Raw genomic sequence first — 20,991 nt, 5'->3', positions numbered from 1 at the left:
AAATAGTAACCAAGTACCTTGAGATCAGGTTGTTTTTTTATAAAAAAAGTATTTAAATGAATAGTAAAAGGACGATATTTGGAAAAATGTCAGGAACTAAACAGATCTTACCCACCATTGACTCCCATAGTATTTATTTTTCCTACTATGGCAGTAAATCTGTTTGGTTACTGACATTCTTCCGAATATCTTCTTTTGTGTTTGTTTATGATGAAATGACTGAATTCTACACAAGCATATAACCTCCCTTTAATCTCAGAGTTTTATTCCCTCACTTTAAGGTGATCAGAAAGTTGCCATTGAACTTCTGTACAATCCAGCCAAGATCTGAGCTGTCCACTGAGGGTCACTGTCACACTGAAGTTATGGGTAAACAACATCAACATCAAAAAGAGCTCAAACAAAGGAGAGCACAGGTCAAGGAGGTTCTCCACACAGCTGATTTGACTCACACATATCGAGTCTCCGTTACCTAATATCTGCCGTCATTGGTGGCTGTGCTCCAAAGGCCCGTTAGAGCAGTTAGAAATTTCATGGAATCTTCTGTATGTGCAATGAGGGGACGTCCTTCAGAATGTGAAGTCTGTACAACAGATAAACAAGATTTTGATCCGAGCGTAAAAAGTGGCCAAAGAACAATCTGATGACTTGATTCTGGAGAAATTGATTCTGTCGTAACAAGCCCATCTATGTTGTGGCATTTCCAAAGTAGTTTCTGCACAGACCCAAGGCCAGATTCTGTGGTTTACCTGCCGTGATATAACTACGATACAACTATTCAAGAGTGTGCATACGCATGAATGCATTAGCTAACCATTCTCAGTAGCACCATTCATAACTCTGGCCCCTGGAAACGCTTATGTGGAATCCACGGAATGTGCCACATCTCTCTCTGTGCACTTCTCTCCCGCCTCTTTCCATCCTGCCGATGTGTGGACTTGTTGAATATTAACCTCGGGGAACCGCTAGACCCGAAGGCCCGGCTCCTGAGGGCTCCTTCTCGAGTTTAGGAGTTCCAGGAAAACAGCATGCCAAGAGCGGAGGGCACATGGAGCTCACGCACGCTCATTCTTCTCTTCAAAACTGCAGGATGATTTCCCAAAGTAAGCACGGATTATTTAAACACATAATGCTTCGTCACAGAACTTTCTCTTTAATGCACACACGCAAAAATACACAAATGCAAACATATGCAGTCGATCCCTGACACGAAAAGTTTATTAAAGAAATAAGCGATTTCTATAAAATTGTTATAAAGCAATAAGTAAAGTGTGTTACATAACCATGCTTATATCACTTACTGTATGTGGTTGATTCTTTTTTTACGATGTCACCAGCAGAATGAAGTCTGTAGAGATGAATGTTAAATTTGAATAAAAAGTTATACAATTTAATGTAAATCTAAAGTAATTTAATATAGCATCATATTAAATAGAAAATGTGCAGACATTTTTTTTTGTTTTTCTTTAAGAAACCATTAACCGTAACAAAAAGAAAAAATGGCTATAAAGGCCAGAAAGCAGATTTTGAAAATCAGGGATTTTCCAGACAATATTCAATTGTGTGCAACGCAATTATATGTCTAAATCTCAAATGCAGTGGGGTGCTCAAGATTTAAACCCAGACACATCAGGAGAATAATAGACAAGACTATATGGACCGAGATAATCAGAATCCCATGTTTTGACCATGTTAACAGTGTCGTAAATGTGAACTTTGAATCCAACAGTGATCTGCAAGAATCATGTACTACAGTCACAACCCAAGAATTCAATTTGTTAGTTTTATCAAAAGCAAAACCACTGAAACGTTGTCTTATCATGCTGGATGCCTTCTTAAGAAATTCATGACTGTTTGAAATCGTGGCGTGTGAATGTGTGTGTGTGTGTGGCTGCAGCTGTGTGTGTCTGTCAACGAATAGAGAAACTTCCTGCTAAGACACACAGCAGATTTACAGCAAAGTCAGGGCAGGATGCCCTACAAGCCGGAAGCGTTTGTGTGTAAGTGTGTGTTTGAATGTGTGTGTCTGAGTGTGTGAGTGCACTCTCATCCCAGGAGCTTTTACAATGATGTCATTGTTAGGCTACTGTTTCTTTAATGAAATGGGCTGTGTGTGGTGTGTGAGGGTGGCTCTAAACTAGAGTAAAGCTGACATCAGCCTAGAGTAAAGAAAGTCCATCAGCTGTTTGATTTCCTGTTTAATACAATGAACAATAAGTGCAGTGCAGTGAGATACATCCGCCACTCAATATAAAGCCTGTTTTCCTCTATTCTGTTTATTTTTACATTTTTAAATAAATAATTTTCATGCATTTTTTTCATCTTTCCGTTTCAAAAATATTTTGCATCTATTTTTACATGCATTTAACAAGTAAACGATAGCAGAATTTGTGTGGCTATTTTTCCATTAAGTATCACTGTATATTACTCTACGTATATATTATCAGTTATTTTACACTTATTTCTAAAAGAATGCTTCAAATTTAAGATGTGAAAACAGAGCGACATTTTCGCTCAACATAGATACGTTTTGGTTTTAAAAAGATTTATTGTAGGGTCACTCAATGGGTCGCATTGTATTTTCATGTAATGATGGACGTTTCCCGTGAGGGTCATAATTAAAAATTACAGTTGGATTTATGTGGAGTTTGGATGTTTCTATCAGTACCATAAAGCCGACAGATGTCTCTTGTCTGCTAATGGTGGAAGACCCCCTCGTTACCAAATTTTCCCTTCTGCCCGTCTTCACAGAGCTGCTCTGTCAGAGTAGAAAGAGTTACTCATTCAGCCCTCGTAGCGGCTCGTGATCGTGAGCCACAACCTTTATAATCACTAACTCATGAAAACAAATAAACAAAGAGTTACATTTGTAACTAATAGAGACAAAGATGCAAGCTTTCAATCTGCTCATGGTTCAACACCCTCGATGACACATTTATTTCAATAACTGTGAAAAGAAACTTCTGATTGCACGTTTTTTTTTTCGTTTTGTTAGATTTACAATTCCTTTCTTCGGCAAAGAAGAACTCTTTGGCGACAACTTATTTTTGTGTCACCCGCCAAAGTGCTTCCAAAGCGAGAGGAGGGGGTTGAAGTGAGCAGTTGGTTGTAATTCACAACCTCACCACTAGATATTGCTAAAATACCCACATTGGTGCTTTAATAAAACGTATTGAAAACAGTGTGCTAACTTTGCTAACACATGGTTTATTTATTGAAAAAAGCTATTTTGTCATTCTTTCTTTTTTATTTGTCAAATGCCAGTTTTGGAGATACGAGGTTTGAGTGTGACAGCAACGATATGAGACACGAAAAGCCTGGTAAACATAGTTATTTTAATATTAGGCATACAGGGCCCATCAGAAACAGAAAAATCCACCCACAGAAATGATGTGGGATATGCCTAACCACTTACTATAAATATATGCACAATGTTTGTAATTACACTATTCATTGATGCCCCCTGTTTTTTTTCTTCATTACGTTAAATGAAACAAATGCACCCATTGCCCTTTAAGCTGTGTGTGTGGGAGCTCATGTGGTTCTGGCTAACAATGCCATTTGTGTGAATTTTTCATGGACTGTCAAGTCAAACAAAAATTCAAAGAGAGAGAGAGACAGAGTGCCAACAGTTGCGACCAATTTAAGGCTTTTTTACGATCTGGGGCTTTTAGTGTTCGGTGGGGAAAGAATGGGTGGTAGAGGAGCTGACGTCACAGAGCCTCAGAGCTATGCGAGTCTGAACCCACAGGTATTCCACAGCACCACAGAACAGCACACGGGCAGACAGCCCAACACACATAGACGCATACCTCTGGCTTTTAAGATCCCTGTGTTTATGCGCTTTCACAGGGTTGGAAGTGTTTAGTGATGAACATAAAAGAGAATTGCATTAAAATGCTTTGTCATGAATGCCGTGACTATTAAGTGGAATCAACTTCAGCACATTTAAAGGGACAGTTCACCCCAGAATGAACATTTTCTTTCATTATTTACTGACTCTTATATCGTACCAAACCTATGTGACTTTCCAAACCTATAAAGTGCTTTACTGAACACTGTGTATTGAATGTTATACTGTAGATCACCAAATATCAAACAAAATGGCTTCTTCAAACAAATAATAACTTTAATTTTCGTGCTGTTTTTGCAATGACTTTTAACCAGCTGGTTCCAATGCCATTTTAATAGAATGTGTGATGTTTCCCTGGAGTTCACACAGGTGTCTTAGCAAAAAGTAACCACAGGTGTAGTTCATCACAGTTACTATGGACACTTTCCAATCTTTTACAACCAGAAAGTTGTCAAAACATCTTTTTCTTAAATCTTTTGTTTGAAATGGTGGTTGTTAAATGTTCTTCGTTTTAATTAAATGTCACTTTGGTTTATTTCGTAATGTAATGCAAAGGCATTTATATCCATGTTTAATAATAATCTTAATAATAATACTATAACATCTCTGTTTATCTCAGTTTAACAGCTAGTTTCTATAACTTTCAACTTCCTAAATGATTAAGTCTTTGCACGTATCCTCTCGATCATGTTAGCTGATCTCACAAGGACTACTTTGATTTCCTGCCTCTTAGTTGCTGACAAAAGAGAGACCATAGCACTTATCAGCTTCAATTTTCTTCATGCAAATGAAGATTTCTTTTCATCATCGCTTCTGCCCAGTTTAACTGGCTGGGTAAGTCCCGCAAAGCTTATATCATGTAAAGAGTCAAACCACAGGTGGTTTCTCAGACAGCCTCTTAGGAGCTCCTCTCTGCAAATATTATCCGAGTTCTCACTTAAAAAAAGTCAAATTTGGAGGCGTAATGATGTAAATGACAGCAGGGAGAGGAAAGGGACATGCAGCATGTTCCGTTCCCCGCATTATCGGCCAAACTCCCTCTCATTTACACTTTCTCTCTTTTCCTCACCTCCAAGTAAGCCACATGGGTGTCTGGCTTAGCCAAAATAACAGACACGAGCAACAAAAGACATAAGACAACACACTCAAAAATCTTCCCACAGACACACAAGTGTCACAGATTTGCTATTACTCGAACGGTTTTTCATTATGCCTTGAAACTGGCAAGGCACAAAGTTTGGTGAGTGACAAACGTCACACTGTTAGACTCGCAAGTACTGCACAGTCTCTCGCTCGTACCTGCGACGATTTATTCACAAGTCGGTGAAAATACTGTTTTTAATTCACCTTCTGGGCTTTAGCTACACGACACAGACCTGATCTTTAGCTTGTTGGTGGTTCTTGCTATGGCAGATTCTTCATTTATTGTCCAGTATGAATTTCAAGTTTACGCTCTATCAGAAAATGTTATGAATTCTTTAATGCGTTGCAAGGACATAGAAAAAGAATGCAATCCCTGTTGAAAAAAACTACATATGCTGGTTTGGTATGTTTTGATGCTAGTTTGCTGGTCTCTGCTGGTTTAAGCTGGTCCTTAGCTGTGAAGTTTTGTCCAGTTATCTTATAGGATTTAATGGTTCCCTTCTGTCAGATATCACCAAACGAATAGAATTCATCACATACAAGTAGACAACATTATAGTTTCTAATACAAGTATTAAATCCATACAATTTTCTATTTGGCTTTTCAGCAGGGATATGCTGTATGTAGGCAAATATTATCTGGTGATACTTTCGGTGAGCTTTTTGAAACTGATTTAGGCTGTATTTTTAAGCAGACCGCCATCAAAACGTAAATGACTTGTCTGTTGGGTCAAACACTCGCCAAAATCTTCTCTATTGTCTATGCAAACCTTGATGTGCACCAACTTTCATAGTAAGTGCTTCAAACATAATAAAACCTCGAAGTGGCCTGTTCAGATGCTGGATTTGTACCTTGCGGATGATTAAACACTACAAGCGAAACCGTATCATGAGACAGCCCTGTCTTTTTTTTCCAGAGAATCTTGCAAAAATCGAGTTTGACGTGTCAATTGACTGAAGTCAATGTTCTGGCAGCGTTCCAGTGAACCCTATCATCACATCTTATCACGACTCCGATTACGTCTGCTTGGGACGTAGGCAACAGTGCTTGAGCTGAAAGCGTGGTTGATGATGTCTTTTAAAATGTGTTTTATCGAGGACACTAATGTAGACACAAAACCACAGCTCTATTTTAGGTGACACTAGGGTTGATCTTACAGCTATAGGGCCCCTAAGTTCTTAGAAACTCACACGGTTAGTACATTCACAGCATTTGCAGGCAGAGCTGCTCAGAGGCACCACGGTTTGAACGAGAGCAGTTTTAACCGCCGTACCGCGTCAGTCTGTTGGGTTTACTATAATGAGATGAAAGGTGCGAAGGGTTTATCTCGCTGAGAGAAATGAAGACAGGTTTAGCACGAGGAAGCTGATAGTGTGAAGTAGCATTTTTTTAGGTAATGCAGACTTCCTTCACTTTGAGATCCATTCTAGTGACGATGAAATACAACCACAGGAAGTTCTGTATAGTTTTCTTCACTACGTTGGCAGTGAACTTAACATTTTTTGTTTTAGTGAAATTTCGTTATATTTTGTGATGTGCTTTTGCTAACTTACATACGCTAAATTACATATTATGCTAACTTACAGACAAAAATAAATATAAGTTTGATAAAGTCCTAGTTTGACTTTTAGCATCATGGCACAACATTTTTCATGGGCGAGCTCACGTTTTTTTTTTTTAAGAAATGTGATTTTTTTATGTAATTATTTCTATCCAATGTTCAGGCTTGTACAATGTTGACATGGTAGAGCGCTATTTGTTCTGTTTCTGAGAGGATACTGTATTTCGTCATTTGTCTTTTCTCGTTCCTAAACTAACATTCACACTTGCACACACTTGTGTTTTTATAACCCCTCCACCTGAGTGTTGTTCTTCCTACCCTCTCCCACTTGTATTCTTGTCAATTATAGCACATAAACGATGCCATCTGTGTAAACAGACACGTTTGTTAGCCCCTCCCCTTCACTTTAGTGATGAGAAGCACCACACGACCCTACGGTCCTAATGAGAAAGGCTGAGCGACGGGGAAAAATGAGAAAAAAAGAGAAAGTAAGCGAGCTATGTAAACCACTACACCAGGATGTGGGTTGTTTTACTTACCTGTCTTTTCATGTCTTATCTTATATTGGGCTTGTAGTTTTTGCTCGTCATTATTTTCTACTCCTTGTTTGCAGGAGTTCACATTGCGGTGTTTGTAGTGTAGATGTGGTATTGTCCTAATTTATTTGTTTATGGGCATGTTTCTTTTGGTATCTGATAAACGGGAAAGTAGAGTCACTTTCTGTGATGCGCAAACTGGTACAAACCGTCGGCAGAGCCGGAGAAAAGTGCAAAGAGCAAAAAATCACACAAAAGTTCCCATCTGCCCACCCGCTCGATTAGAAATGTATAGTGACATGCTGACAGCGGTTTTCCACTGCTGGTGAAGTGTGGATGTAACTTCGACCTCAAATCAAAACGCCAACACTGTAAAATATCAACAGATTTTTCAAAATGTCAGCTCGCCTAAGTCTTTTTAATAACAGAATTGAGCCCACTACATGTTTCTAAAGTTCAAATTTCAGCCGATGTTTTTTTTTCAGAAAAAGAGCAGAATAAAAGGTAGCCTACAAATGATGTTTCTTAACATTGGAAAGTGTGACATTTTCTTTGGTTAGAGCCCACATGCCAAAAGAAATGCAAAGACAAAAGTTGTGAACAACAAGCACGCCTAACATGGTGAAAGTGGTGAAATGAGAAGATTTTACAGTTACCTACCGTTTCATCTGTTGTTTGCTTCTCTTCCCACAGTTATGCCTTTCTCGCTTCTTGTTGTTTTTGTTGGGAAATCAGAAATACTCTCTGGTTTTCAAGTAAAACTGTACAGTAATCCAGTTGAAATAGTATCCAACTTTCAATAAGTATCATGTTATAGAATTTCATAAAGAATTAAAGGTCCAATGTGTAGTTTTTTGGAGGATTATGAAGCGTTATGTTTTTATCTCCTTAGAATGAGCTACTTCTATCTACATACACTGCGGGTCCCCTTACATGGAATTCACCTTTTCGGAATGCGTTTCTTAGTGCTTTGTCAGCCGCTGTACTGCTTCGAATGGGAGGGGTGGGACCGTTGGTTGCAATTTGCAACCTCACCGCTAGATAGCACTAAATTTCAAGCACTTGTCCCTTAATTTGTTACAGAAGGATCAAAACGAATCCAAACAGTTCTAGTTCAAAAATGAAAACAATGTTTGGCTTTACGTTGTTTCGAATCTGTTTGCTGTGAAACTAATGATGATTATTCTTGCATTTTGAATTACGATTACTTATGCAGCTTTTCTGAATACAACATCAGTGAGAATAAAAGTGTAAGTGATACAGCCGGATGTCTTACAACCCCAGTGTTATTATTCATCTGTGCAATCCAAGTGAAGCGTTTCAGCGGAAAATATTAAGAAGGATGCAAAGAAAAAGGTGAATGAAGGAGCACAGAGAGGAAACCGTGCGTAATTCCAGGATTAGCTCTCACATACGGGTGGATGTGTAGGAACGGGAGGAGCAGGTATCTGCCTGTTCAGCTGGCATGGAGAAGGGAGTGGAGAATCTTGGAACGCTCTTCGCCAAGCGGGCTGTTGGCCTGCTCCACCAAAACTCTTTTTAACAGCTGCCGGTGGTCAATCAGTTCACGGCACGGTCAGTGAGGTCAACTACTGTATGTCAGAAGCTTCCAGAAGAGAACTTCTCACCTGTTTTTGACAGCTGTAGGTCAATATGAACCGTCAAAGTTGGAAAGTCGTTTTTGAGGAGAAAGATAATGACATCATGAACTTGAGTCAGATGTATGTTTTATTTGCCGGTGAAGAACCGGCTTGCGACGCACATACAGTATAGAGAAGAACTTGAATCAGTCTGTCAATCTAAGCACAGACAAAGCTTAGCTTTATGTAGCAGGCATTAGTCTGTGACATAACAAGATTAAATGAGTGATATTCTGTCCTGCAAGTAATTGACGATTAGCTGATAAAGATGTATTGAGGCTTAATGGGCCAGCGCTATTTATATCGCACCATTGACAACTAGTTAAGAGCTGCTCACACTCACAACTCAGAGGAAATACAACACCACAAACTTATTATTAGTACTGTATATACTTTACATTTATTCTGCCGCAGCTACTTTCTTAACATAACCTTGAGAGAAATAACGACAACCGTTTTGTACTTCCTGTCTTCTGTCATTCACTCCTATTGGCTCATGTGTTGTATAGTTTCAAATCTCTTTTCGCATGAATATATAGGGTAACCAGTGGCCTCAACAGCTTGGTTTAATGACTCAAAGCCAAACCGATACTATTGCACCTCAGGAGACGTAAATTGTAGCAACCACGTCCATTCAGAATACAAGTGTGTCTGAATGATTTTAACATGACCATATATAGCTTCTGCATGCTATTAAACCTTTTTACATAACTTGCTAGACATTAAGAGTTACTATTTGAAGTTAACAAACAACAGATAATTATGTTTGAGCTACTTTCAATTCCTCCATCGCTTCTTGAGAAATCTGAAATGCTGAAAACAATGTATATTTAACTTTTATCATAGAAAGAACAAATGGTGATATCTATTATGCTTAGTGTCTGTCTATAAATGTGTTTATGACAAGGTTTTATTTCTAATCGAGTAGCACCGTCAGTTGAATGTTTCGTTTTTTAGTGTGGGATTTGAAGAACTGTAGTCTGCTAAAAAAGAGATTTATGAATGAACATTTCTTCAACGGATAACTTGCTTATGAGGAACCATGTATTTGAGGCTTTCAGTTCAGCACATGGGTTTTAAAAGGGAAGATATGTAAGTGCCTAACTCACCAAAATTAAACATCAGGATGTAGCACAGACAAATCATTTATATCCTTTAATTTGATCGGTTTAAAGTCTGCCAAAAGAAACAATTGAACAACTGAAATGAGATACTCTTTCCTTTCTATGGGTCATGATCAGGTGATGAGTATACAGACACTGTTTCAACACTGAAAAGAAAATAGAATGTCAAAAATCCCCATATGTTTCTGAGAGTTGAATCCGAGACCACACCGACGTGGTATGAGAATGATTCGTAAAGTCCTATTTCCTACACTGTTTATCAGTACAAAAAAGTGTGCTGTGCAAAAAAAATGAAAATGCTCTTTCTGTTGAAGAGTCTGGAAGTTGATCAAATTTGCATGATTGCTTGGTTACCCTTTATTTCGATAATCCATTTTAGATACTTTACAATGAGAGTTAGTTGACAAGATATATAGTCTGTTTAATGTCTTAAACTGACAATAAAGTGTAACCTATTCAGTTTCCTCTCTTTTTTACTTATCATTGTTTTCGATGTAGAACAAAAATAAGTGCTCACAATTTGTTTTAGAGAAGTTTCTGTTTTTGGAGTTTTTGGCCATTTTGATCCCACAAGTGGTTTTCATAACTGATCGCTTTTATCAGTTGGGCTTTTCATAAAACATTTCCTATACTAAATTTAATCATGTTGTCAACCAAAAGCAACACTTCATCGTGTGCAGGATCAAAGCAGTGCATATCCGGCTGCTGCATATCAACATGGTTGTTAAAGTTATAGAGAAAAGCTTGAGTAAACAGCACATGATCCTGCTCTGAATCATGGGATTGTTTTTGTGAGCGTTTAGACTCTTTTAGGTCGCACACGGTCCATGATCGTGTTTGTGACACTGTTGGATTGTAAACTCGCTGCCTACTGCTATTGGTGATATAGTTATACATTAAAGCAGGTCAACCTCACAAACACAAGAACATTGACCTCGACACAGTCTTCAAACGCACCGCCTCAGGGCCTGCGGTAAACAACACAGGGAAGCAAGCAGGAGAATATCTAACAGCCTCATAAAATGATTTTGAGCATTCTGCCATACAATAAGACCAGTGTTTCCTTCCTTAAACACAATGCATTGTTATTTCTGCTTCTCTTTATTATATTTTAGGTAAATTCAGAGTGATCAATCGACATAAAGTGCATACAGAGACCATTTGCTGTCAGGGTCTAAAATCTGACCCAAGTGAACACTTGGTCACAATGACCAAGTGTTTGGCATTGTAAAGAATAGAGCAGGATATTTCATGGTTTCTCCAGAAGAAAGAGACTTTACCACATCCGTACATTTTTGGACAAGAAATATTGCTTTGAAATCATTTGTGACCTATTCTGTGAAAACCAGGCTTACGTTTCCAATGATTTCCACTATTAAAGGGATATTCAACCCCAAATGATGAACACAAAGTATATAGCTGACAGTTCTGGGGCACCTTTGACTACCATTTTTATTTTTCCTACCATAGTAGTCAATGATGTCCCAGAAATGTCAGTTGATAACATTTTTCCAAATATCTTTCTTTGTGTAAATCAGAACAAAGAAATGTATGAAGGTTTTATACAGGTATTTTAATTTTTGGGTGGACTGTCTCTTTAATATGACTATGATTTCAATCTTTGACATGTTCTTACTCAGTAAATATTAAAGATATCAAGGTTATATTTGTACAGAAACGTACATTATTTAGGTGGATTTTATATAGAAAATACTAAATCACAAAAATTGACTAGCTGGGTCTTCACAGACTGAGCCACCTTTAAAACAAACACAAACCTTCCTATTGCCTTTGAGATAACCAGCGGTACCCAAATGACCATGTGTTATAAGTTTTGTTTTCTGGAAATAACAAACCCTAAAATGTCGATTTCAACCGGCCAATGAGAATCAAGTACTCCAGCGCATGTAATGAGTGATTATATTTACAGTGTGGTCTTAAACGTACAATCATCTCAAACTTCAGGTCCACATTTTCAAGGCTGTCATGGTGCATTTCATCTACCTGACTCAGTTCTCTAAGGACTGTTTGCTGGGTTCAGCAAGCTTGTAAGCTTTGCTTGAGTGCTAACATTTGGCGAGATTTGAGTAAGGCTACTTTCTTTAATCCTTAAACTATCACAAAGAGTTTGAAGGAAAGAGAGCGAGAGGGAGAGAGAGAGGTGTCAGAAGAATAAACTCTTAGTCATTCCAGCACCTGTTTCATGTCACAGCTGTCCATGTGAGGGCAACATGGATTGCGAGTGCAGATTTTAGCTTCCTCTGGGTACTAAGACAAAGAATCTTGCTTTCGTTCTCCTCGTTGTCTGACTCACTTTCTCTACCAACTGTTTCCAAACAAATAGGACCTTGAGGGCGATTGACCGTTTTTCTTCTTCTCACAGTCACATTAGGCTGACAGGAGAAAGTGGTTTCTAAACAGGATCCGCTCAAGCATGTAACAGGACAGGTGTTTCATGTAATGCAAAAATCGAGCGTTTTGAAGCCGCCCCAGGTGTTATAACCCTGAACATGGGATGTACAACAAGCGTTGCCATTCTACCATGAATCACTCTGTTGCTAGATTTCTGCAGTCATTCGTTCTGTTTTTAAGAATTGTAACCTTAATAGTGATCTTTGACTACTGCATCTGAATTAATGACTTTCTTTTGTCTTCAGTATGGAGGTGAAATGATTTAGGCTGTATGTTGCTTTAGGCAACGTCTCATTAGGTGTTCAATGAATAATTTTGATCAGTGTGTTTGGTTTTGTTTTGGCATTTTTTGTGATATTTTGTTTTCCAGAAGCGATAGCCTAAAGTTTTGCATGGATATGTCTGCAAAAAGTAAACTGGGATTTAGAGGTTTTTAAGTTGAAACACTTAGTAAAATCCGTCATTTTGATTTCATGGGGTACAAATACATCATCTCTTCACATCTGATGATGCAGAATGGCTGATAAAAGACACCTTGAATGATATGGATCCAGATTAAGTATTCATAAATCTGTAGATAAATACACATTAAAGCCAAAGAAATAACATGTACACACAAAAGAATTGCTGTTGAATGCTAATGAAAAACAGTTGCTTTTGTTGTTGGCTTTGTCGAATCTCTCAGTCACATGTGACGCACGTTCAGTTTCTCAAGTCCACTAACCTGTGCATTTACAGAAGTCTGTGTACCGTGGCAAACCACGTACTAACTAACAGTTAATCTCATATCCTGAAACAGGTCTAACCTGCATGACTCACCCGTAAATGGCCTCCGTACATCAACCGTTCACACAGGAAACATAACAGTGGAGTCAGATTCGATGAAAAGGCTACTCTGCTGTTCTCGGCTTTGTACCCATCAACAAACCGACCCTCACAGCATCGTAGGAAGTTGCTTACCTGATCGCAAAGCAGGGCAAACCACACACCATTGGTGAAACACTTATAAAACCAGCTGTGTTGAAGATGGCGAATATCATGCTGGGAAAGCGGCTGAAGTCAAGTTATCCCAAATTCCTCTTTCAAATGACATCATCAGCGACAGAATAGAGGACGTGAGCAAAGACATCTTGGCTCAAGTAGTTGCGGATCTGATCTTAAGCCTGGCAAAATTCAGCCTTCAACTCGACGAGACCACAGACGTTTTCAATCTAAGCCAGCTTGCTGTATTCGTGCGCTATGTGAAAGACGACGTGATAAAGGAAGATTTTTTATTTTGTAAGCCTCTTACAACAACAACTAAGGCAGCCGATGTGAAGAAACTTGTGGATGACTTCTTCAAAGATAACAATCTTTCGTGGGATAGGGTTTCTGCAGTTTGTTCGGACGGAGCTCCCGTCATGCTGGGAAGAAAGTCTGGTTTTGGTGCGCTAGTGATAGCCGATGCACAACACATCATTGTTACGCATTGTATTCTGCACAGGCATGCGTTGGCAACAAAAACCTTGCCTCCAAAACTGGCAGAAGTATTAAAAATTGTAGTGGAATGCGAGAACTAAGTGCGAAATAGTGCTCTGAGGCATCGCAAAGAAATGGGCTCTGAATTCGAGGTACTTCTGTACCATTCTAACGTTCGGTGGTTATCCCGGGGACAGGTGTTGAATCGTGTTTTTGCCGTGCGTGTGGAATTAGTCCTGTTTTTACAAGAGAACCCACATTGTCATGCAGATTGCTTAAAAAATTCTGAGTTCATTCTCATTTTAGCGTACATGGCTGATATCTTCGCAGCTCTCAATCATCTCAATCAACAGATGCAGGGCGGTGGAGTCAACATCATCGAAGCGGAAGAAAAGCTGAAGGCTGGAAACAACGAACAGAGAACGATAACTTCGCAAACTTTCCCCTGCTAGACGACTGTGTAAGTAAGATCGAAGATGTATCTGGAATCGGAGACATTTCTGTTCCCGCGGAACTGAAGCAAGCAATTGCCACGCACTTAGATGAGCTTGCAAAGTCTCTCGACGGATACTTCCCTACAAGAGAGTCATATCCAGCATGGGTGAGACAGCCGTTCACGTATAGTGTTGAGACAACAGATGTCAATGATGAATACCTCGATGAAATCATTGAAATTCAGCAGAGCCAGGTTCAACAGCAACTCTTCAGAACAACAACGCTCTCAACGTTTTGGTGTCAACAAATGGAAAAGCACCCTTTTATTGCTAAGAAAGCTCTGGAGATTTTCATACCGTTTGTTCCAACATATCTTTGCGAGCAATCCTTTTCGAGGATGCTGGACATAAAAAAGAAGAAAAGGATCAGACTTTTTTGCGAAAATGACATGAGAGTGGCACTTGCCAAGGTGAAGCCGCGCATTTCTGAACTGGTCTCTGAAAGGCAACAGCAGAAGTCACACTGATTTGCAGTAAATATTCATTGTTATGTTTTTGTCTGAAAATCATGTTTTAATGGTTTTGTTCTTTGAACGCAGTGATGCACGGTTCATTTTGTGCACCAGTAAAATATATACCTATGTTTTGAATTTGAAAAAAAACACATTTTATTTTTCCAATTAAGAAGGGTTCGGTGAAACTGGTGGGGTTCAGTACCTCCAACAAGGTTAAGAACCACTGCATTAATAACAAGGTCCATGGGTTGTTATTATGCCTTTATAACAAGTTTGTGCAACAATATTTGCTTTTGGGTTTAAAAATATGGTACAGGAATAACTAAATTAACCAAAAATGTGATGAGCTATACATTGCATAATAAACACAATGCTGATTTTCAGCCAAACTCGTACTTAAGAATATAGTCTGCATCTTGTACAAACTTAACAATACGTTTTAATGCAACTTTTTTGTCTATTTTTTATCTATTGTGGTCAGTTTCACTTCATTTAGTTTCCAGTTACTTGGGACATCCCCTAGAAGCACAAAGTGGGCAGTCATCTATTTACTGTAATCATTAGTCAAAGTGAGAAGGAAAAGGGGAGAGCCCTAGATGTTACAGAGAAGTTGTTCAAAACCCCTATTTGAGCCACTGGAATCTGAATGAGTATACACTGTGTTCTTTGCTCTACTTTCTGTTCACACATTTTTGATCATGTAACATGTTAACGCTATGACTTTCATGTCTTTTACTCTTCAAGCATTTTTAATAAAACATGAGGCAAGTAACATGGAGAACATTTGAAGGCATGACCAAGAGGAGTGGATGTTTCCATGCGAGTTAGAGGATGTTCATATAGGATGCATTCATGCATTACGTCAGTACAAAACTTAATCTCCTGGAATTAACACATCGAATCCCCATGAGTTTTAAAACAATGGACGAACCAGAATGTAACGTGGGTTTTATAGACAAGGACTACAGCTTTCTTATAGATCAGTGGGATTTTTTATCCCAGTTAAGGGGATTTTTCACCAAGTGATAATGACGTGTTTAGTAAGAAAACGTTCAAATTTCAGCAACCGACAGCAATACGGGTGAGCATTGTGAAGTGCCTCTGTGATCATGCCTCTAGTAAATGCAAAATGCAAAAGTTCACTGACTTTATTCATACTTGTTGATGAAACGGATAGCCTGAAGTGCTTCTTCTTTTTGGTTGTCGACGTATAGCGAAGCGTTTGAATAAATAGACTCAGGTTGTTGATCGCAATCGTATGTGCATCCTGAAGCGAATCGCCATTGTTCCCTATGGCGCCGGATGTAACCGAGCTGGCAGAGATATTAGCTGGAGGACACCATCAGTCCGTGTGCATATACCCCATTGTATGTTCAAGACCTCTGTCAAATAGTGATGTTATGAAGGAGTTGGTGAGAAAATCAGTCAAATGGATGGTACTTTAAAGAACCTTTGACTGAATGGTTCTTTGTGGAACTAAAAAAAACGCAGTGGTTCTCAACCTTTTTTGAGAACTGGACCCCATCATATCTCAAACCTGCCTTATGGACCCCCAACCCCTGCGCTCATGCCCCATCCCATTTTCTTTCCCCAGCACAACAACATTTTCCACTAAATGAGGAAAATAAAAAGTTAGTAAAGTCAAAAATGTTTTATTTGTTAAGTCAACAAATGTAACCCTAGCTTAAAACTACAATGGTTTTCAATTGCATTAAAATGACACAATAATTACAATTAGGTCTCCAAAACATTCCATTACAGTATTTCCAACAGAATAAACAAATGTACTTTTCTGCAGTTTATTCTTTTGACATTAACTGGTCAACAAGGACTTACACCAACCAATACTGATCAGTTACTGTTATAAGTAACCATTTTATAATGTATGTATATAATATTTGATATATAATATTTGATATATATAGTGTGTGGCATTCCTTTGAGTCACCCAACTTGCCCTGACGTGCACCTTACCTTACGCATTCCTTACAACCGATCTGGTTGGCCAATCGGTCCGGTGTCAGGTGTCGGAAACAGACGAGTGATCTAACCAAGATTGCTGTTTGCACATGCACACTTTCACACACGAGAAGGCCTCCAGGTATGTTTGAGTCAGAAAAGCGCAGAAGCTGCAGAACAGGCTGTATAAATACGATGTGGTTTACATGAACCTTCCGTGCAAAGTAAGTGAACATAAATTATGAACACGAGAAACCAGTCAATTTGGCAATTAATTTGACCAGAATAGTAGACCCGGTAGATTTATATCTGCATATGGTGGTGTTATTTCAAACCCTAAATGCAAGATAATAACCTTCATTTTTTTTAAGGGTTCTACGAACCCCCTGCAATAACGCCACGGACCACTAGGGGTGTCAACCCCCCGTTTGAAAAAAGTCTATGGCATCGCTGTGAAGAACCTTTTAAGGAGCTTTACTTTTAAGAGTGTATTAAAAAGTATGTTATACAAATACATCAAATTTAAATGATCACTTTGGAAAATAAGGTACTTCATGATGCCATCGAAGAACCTTTTTTGTCTCAATGATTCCATAAAGACCCTTTAACGTCTAAAGAAACTTTCTGTTTCACAAAAGTGTCTTTGTGGCTAAAAAAGGTTCATTGGGTTATAAAAAGGCAAGAAAGAGATGGTTCTTTAAAGAACCTTGGTTCTTCTATGGCAGTGCTGTGAAGAAGCACCTATATTTTGAAGAGCGTAGTGTAGATAGACATTTTAGTTCAAAGCAAATTATCTTCAAAAGGCATTTTCAATTAAACTCTTTGATTTCTGACATCGACAAACTTTTTAATACCTTAAAAGATTAGCTTATTTAAGAAGACCCGAGGAAGGGGTTTGAGTGTGGTCTTCATGGTGAGCATTAGTGAGAGTGAATCCAAGAAACCAAAATCAAGAAAACTTGCAAACACGTCTGTGGGCACAGCTGCTTTATCACAACAGTTAGGACCACAGACACTACATTAGGGGATATTCGAATGGGTCCTGCGGTCAAAAACAAGTAATAAATCATGTCATACCGCTAACTAGATCTTCCTTTCACAAGAACTCTGACTAACTGTGGAGGGCAGTAGTGTGTATTTGCGTCTCCTTTAAAACTTTCGCCACATTTTAGCGTGCATTGTTTTTCAGATATTCTGTGGATAGAAGTGGATGAACGTGTATCAAGTGACAAAAATGCATTTTGATGTGTGAACGTTGTGTACATGTGCAAGATAACAATTCCAATTCAACATTTGTGTGTCAAGAAAAGATCTAAACAGAGATAATGGTGCATGCAGAAGCTAAAAGGATCACGCAGACAGACCAATTCCTGTCAGCAATGCATTCATTCGATTTGACACAGAAACATTTGAGTCATTATTTACAAACATTACAGTTATAAAAAAAATCTTAAGATGGTGTTGAAAAATGACAGAAACTGAGGCATCCGAGGCATGCAGCAAATGATGCGATGAAACAATGCAGGTACAGACAAACTCCTGCACAAACTGTATTTCACACACATGAACAAAACAAAAACACACACCCCCATAAACTTCCAGTAAACCTGATTATGCAATTCATATCCTCTTTTACATCCTTGTGCTTCTCTAGAATCATCTAGAATTTTAAATCATTGACTGGAAAACAAGATTTCTCAACATACTAGAGATGGTCCTTTAAGTGAGAGCGAAAAACAGAAGTTGTCTCAGGCATATCTGAATAAAATTATTAATACTGAATTCACTGTAAATCCATGTGCATCCTTGACACTGATACACAATCCCATGTAATAAAGATCTAGTCATGACTGATACGATGACCGATGATTCAAATTTGCTTTTGACCGTAGGACCCATTTGAATTCTCCCTAAAGTGTTGTCTGTGTTCAGTGGAGATGTTTACCGTTGTGATATGAACGCTGTAGCTGCCACGGACGTTTTGGATTGGCACGTCCCCTAGCGCTCTCTTAAAAAGCAATCAAGACCATTGAAACATCTCTCTATGAGGACAGGAGTTTTTAGATATAAACCAAATACGTGGGACGTATTGAAAAGTTACACTTAAGGTCTTTCTGAAAATGGGACACTACTGGGGAAAGTTTTAACACCTGCTAAAAAGAACATGCAAACCGTTCTAGTTTTATTAGTGTTTTGACCCAATAAAAAAACGTCAAGTGCTTTGAAGCAGGTGAGCAAATATTTAAAACATCTTATTGCCAGAGGCTAAAAACTGTTATGCAAAACACACATTCCTTCATATTTCATATATGGGCTTTCCGGGAAAATTTGTGCCTATGACAGACACCAATGGAACTGAATTATGACAATATTACTCTTTGAGAAGCTGGCAGTATGAAGACAAATGCATGGTGCCAGACAAACGTTGTCTGTTCATAGTTATAAAAGCAAAACATGTTTCAGTCTCAGTACATGTATTCTATCCAGGGAAGATGAGAATAATTCATTTCTTTCACAATGACTTTTGATATTGCTATAAATCAGCGGCGATGCTTTCAAGACACTTTGTGTGTTTTGCTCCTTTTTAAATAGCTGATTCTAGGCAACTATGACATGTACCTCATGACCTCGATTTCTTAATATAAACATTTGTGTGATGAATACACATTTTGTTGACCAGTGCAGATCTAGACATTTTGAAACAGTGTTCCTACGGATGGGGAGTGGCTGGGTCATGAAGAGAAGACGCTGTCAAAAAGGATGTGAAACAAGAAGAGAAATAAACATACAAATATTTTTGCAGTGACATTTCCTTACGATTTCCTTGCTCAATTCTGTGTTTAAAGCTATTGCATTGCAGAATACTAATTCAAAGAACAATCACTGCCATAGAAGCAACAACCATTTTTGTGCCCAAAAGAACCGTTCCTTTCTTATTTTAACAATTTGAAGGAGAATTTTGGCTTTTGATATTTTGTGAAACAGAGAAGTATTTTTTGAAGACCGTAAGTTCAAATTCAATCAAAAATATATTAGTTTTTTTTTGTGACAAGACAATGGTACACAATCTCAAACAAAGCATCTCTCCTCATCTATTACGCTTGAGAGTAAATGTCAATCAACATCACATGTTTTGTCTAAACACAGGTGTTGCTCTTGGGAATCAGCTGCTGCTGTCTTTCAACATCCTGGCAGCCTATTATCAAGCACTTTCATCTCTAATTGCAGTTAAAGAGAGAGGGAGAGAGAGAGACTAAAGGGAAAGTTGATCTCAGAAATTACTGCTCACTTAAACATGTCCTGTCATGAAACCGCTTTAAACCGCTTTAACAGGTTGTTAAGGAACTTGCTGCTGTAACTCTATGTGCTGTACAGCCAGTGAGAAACTGATTTCTCACACAAAGATTCTACTGTGAGACTGGGAGTCATTTGTTATCGCTCTTGGCAACCTCAAATTAAAGGAATAGCACACCCAAAAAAGAAAGAGAAAGTAATCCTGTCGGTGTTTGTTTGGTTGTTCCAAACCTGTATGACTTTCTTTTATTGAGTACACAAAAGGTGATTTCATATTGAATGTTCTTGTTGTTCCAACATCAAGCATGACGCAAAGGTCACTCCTTCAACCTCATATCAATTCAAACCTGTATGACTTTCTTCTGCAGAAAACAAAAGAAGATATTTCGAAGAATGTTGATAACCAAACAACATTAGCTCATTGATTTCCATTCTATGGACACAAAACCACTAACACCGTGTCTATACCGGACCCGACACGACACACGGTTTGTCGCATCCCGCTGCCTCCAGTGTGGACAATTTTTTTTACATATTAATGGGTTCTGATGTGTTATTTCTTTTTTTGCAGTGTCGCATCGCGCCGTGTCCAAAATAGCTTCTTTGGTGTTCCACTAAAGAAGGAGTCACATACAGGTTTCGAATCACATGAAAGCAAATCGATTTTGACAGAAAATGTTGTTTTGGGTGAACAATCCCAATAATATAAGGTTGCTATAATTTGTATTGATTATTACCCAAACTCCGTTTACGGAAGTCGTGCCACATGGTAGCTGTTTTTCAATGCCTGTGGGCAGCTATTTACGTCGTAGCACTCCACAGTCCAATCTACTTGAATGGGGAATGGCATGTATTTCTAAAATCACATGCAAAAATCTAAATTAAACAGCATATTGCCGATCAATAATTAACGGGTCTTGAACTGTGTCATAAGCTTAATTTGCGCTAAAAATGACCTTTTTCGAGGTCACCTCATCTACTGCATCTTCTATCAATGGCTCTGAAGAGAGCCAGAGAATCGTCAGTCTTTACTTATTGACGATTGGCTCATTTTACTGGAAG

The 20,991-nt window shown here is 38.5% G+C and overlaps 1 long non-coding RNA gene across 1 annotated transcript; it reads right to left on the bottom strand.

The window, feature by feature from the left end:
- Window positions 1-932: 932 nt before the first annotated feature.
- On the bottom strand, window positions 933-8,037 carry LOC130413632 (uncharacterized). The gene is made up of 3 exons (XR_008905518.1): window positions 7,754-8,037; window positions 1,302-1,348; window positions 933-1,083 (listed from the first exon to the last, which is right to left on the bottom strand). It is a non-coding gene; the product is annotated as an uncharacterized LOC130413632 (long non-coding RNA).
- Between the last annotated feature and the right edge of the window lie 12,954 nt (window positions 8,038-20,991).

Source organism: Triplophysa dalaica, chromosome 23 (assembly GCF_015846415.1).
Source record: "Triplophysa dalaica isolate WHDGS20190420 chromosome 23, ASM1584641v1, whole genome shotgun sequence".
NCBI classification, from domain to species: Eukaryota; Metazoa; Chordata; class Actinopteri; order Cypriniformes; family Nemacheilidae; genus Triplophysa; species Triplophysa dalaica.
The sequence above is the reverse complement of the archived record's forward strand: the minus strand, read 5'-3'. Positions and strand labels throughout refer to the sequence as shown.